Raw genomic sequence first — 2,840 nt, 5'->3', positions numbered from 1 at the left:
CCGCCCGCGCGGGTCGACCAGCACGCGCGGGCGGCCGCGGTGACGGACGGAAGGACGGACGGGACCGACCGACCGACCGACCCGACCGACCGACCGAAGGAACGAACGGCCGGATCGGTCGAGGGGGAACGCCTGAGGCGGGTGGCTCGCGGCCGTTCCGGAGCTGCCGACCGAGGCGGGCCGCGTCGGGCGGCCGGACCAGGCTCCACGGACGCCGTCCGCGCTCGCTCCTGGCGTCGGTGCGCTGTTCGGCGGCTCCTCGGCGGAATTTTTCAAAGTCCGGAGGCGACCCGGGAGACGGAGGGGAGGGAGGGAGGGAGGGGGCGGGCGCCCCGCCCGCGCCCGCGCCCGCGCCCGCGCCCGCGCCCGCGCCAGGGGGTTGTCGCCCGGGGTCTTCCCTGCACGGACGCCTGGCCGCCCGGGTCCCGGTCGCCGCCCGAACTGTCCGGGTCCCGTTCCGGAGGCGGACGGGCACTGGCACGGTCCGCGCGTGGAGGCCCGCGGAGGGTAGCTGGGCCCGCGAGCGGGCACCCGTGGCTCCCGGGCGTGGAGCTGGGTCTCTCTCCGCCGTTTTCTTCCCCGGAGTCCCCTCTACGGAGCCGAGGAGCGCCGCTGAGCCGTCCTCGCGAGGAGGCCCTGCCGTCGCGGGCGCCTTCGCGCGACTCTGGGCAAGTTCCGTTCCTCGGGACCCCGCGTGTGCGCGTGTCCGCGGTCCCCTCGTACGTACGGGGCTGTTTCGGAGGTGGGGGCGTGGGGTCGACCAGATGGCCCGTGCCACCTTTTGGGGGGGGGCCCCCCCCCCCGGTTCTCTAGGGCTGATGGGGTGGTGCGGCGTGGCCTGTGGCCGCGCCTGCCTTCCGGGAGGTCGCGGCCGATCGGCGGATAGACCGCGTCCCCGTGACCCGTCTTTTCTGTGCCTGCAGTCGGCAGATTGTACCACGAGATTAGTGGGGACACGCTGTCTGTCGTCAGTCCTGTGGGGCTTCTTGGGCTGCGACTTGGAGCCGGGCTCTCGCCCCGGTCGCGCGGGAAGGGGGAGAGAAGCGTGGTCCGCCCGGCCCTGCGCGTGCTTGGCCGTGGTTGCGCCTCCGTGCTTCCTCGCGGTCCCTTGCTCGGTTTCTGTGGCACGCGAGCGGCGCTGTGTTGTGTTGTGGCTCACGGTCGCGCCCACCCCCCCCGGGGGGCGGCGGCGGCGGCGGCGGCGGCGGCGGCGAGAGTGAGGTGCGGAGCGAGCCGGCCCCCCGCCCTGCCCCTTGCTGTAGCCGCCCGCGCCTGTGTGCCTCGCCTTCCCTGGCCGGGGCCTCTCGGTGGGTTCCGTTTCCAGTTTGATCGATGTGGTGACCTCGCGCTCTCCCGGGCCGGGCCCAAGCCGCGCCGGACGAGGGACGGACATTCGTGGCGAATGAGGCCGCTCTTCTCGCTTCCGCTCGCGGGGCCCTCTCTCCTCCCGGCCGCCTCCGTGGTGGTGCGTGGAAGGGGAGGGGGGGCGAAACCCGGCCCGGCCCCGCGGCCCTGCCTCTGCGTCTCGTGGCGATGGCGGGGCCCGGGGTCTTGTTGACGCCGCGGACACTCTCCGCTTTGCCCCCCGCCCCCCCCCCGTGGCGGGTGTGCCTCCGGGGCGGCCCTCATCCCGGCAGGGGGAGGGCCGTCCTTCTGCCGCGCCGCGCGCCCTCCCGTTGGGCGCGCGGGCGCGGGCCGCACGGCTCTCCGTGGTGCTTCTGGGGCGCTCCGGGTCGTCTCTTAGGTGCCCGAGGCCGAGACGGTGTTGTCGTTTCCCGTTCCCCGGCCGAGACCCACGCGCCGGGCCGCCGCTGCGGCGGCCTGCTGCGGTGGTTGGCGAGTCGAGCCGGTGACCGAGGAGGGGGGAGAGAAGAGAGAGGCACGCCTGCCCTCCTCGCGTGGAGGGGGTGGGGTGTCCCCGCGGTTGGCCCCTGCCGCGTTCGGCGGGGGGCCGGGCAGCGTTGGGCGTTCGCGGCCGGGGCTGAGCCGGCGCTGGCCGGCTGCTGGTTGGGAACCGAGTGCCGCCGTATCTTGTTTTAATTTGCTTCTTCTTCGCGTTCCCTGGTCTTCCAGCTTCGCGTCGCGCTGGCGTCTCTCGCCCTAGTCCCGACGCGGCACCTTGGGCTCTCGTGTAGTTAGCTCTTGGGAGAGAGGCCCCGGTGCTTGGCGGGCAAAAGGTTGGCTGAGCCCCCCGAGGTGGCACGGGGCTGTCCCCTTTGCCCGCGGCGGCCCCGGCCCGCGAGCGCTCGCGTTGCCCCCTGTGCTCGGCCCGAACCCCTTCCGGATCCCGCCGCTCTGCTCCTCCTCCGCAGGCCTCTCTCCGGCCGTGTGCCGCGTCGTTTACGCCTTCGCGGGCCCGGCGGGGGCGTGCCGGTGGGGTCGGGGGCGACGCGCCCTCGGTGAGAAAGCCTTCTCTAGCGATCCGAGAGGGTGCCTTGGGGTACCGGATCCCCCAGCCGCTGCCCCTCCTGAAGCGCGTTTTTAAGCACCGACCGCGGTTGTTGCCGCTTTTTGGGCACCGGGCCCCTCCTCCGCTCCGCCGGCACGGAGGGGTCCGACGCAGTTTGCCTAGCCGCGGCCCGCGCCTCCCCCCGCCGAGTTTTGGGGGAGGGTCCCGCCGGGCCGGGCCGGCGTTTCCAGCGCGGGGGCGCTGTCGTCGTCTTGGCACGTTCCGTGCGGGCGGGTACGCGCGGCTCTCCCCCGCCGCGCGCGCGGGGAAGGGGGGACAGGGCGGGGCCGCGCCTCCCCGTCCCCGGCGTGTCCCGCTTCCCGGGCCCTCCGGCCCCGTTGCCGAGTCGCAGCCGGCGGCGCGCTGCACGGGCACGGCCCGGAGCCGGGCT

The sequence above is a fragment of the Desmodus rotundus genome, unplaced genomic scaffold (assembly GCF_022682495.2).
Source record: "Desmodus rotundus isolate HL8 unplaced genomic scaffold, HLdesRot8A.1 manual_scaffold_545, whole genome shotgun sequence".
Taxonomy (NCBI): domain Eukaryota; kingdom Metazoa; phylum Chordata; class Mammalia; order Chiroptera; family Phyllostomidae; genus Desmodus; species Desmodus rotundus.
This window is presented reverse-complemented; position numbering follows the sequence as displayed.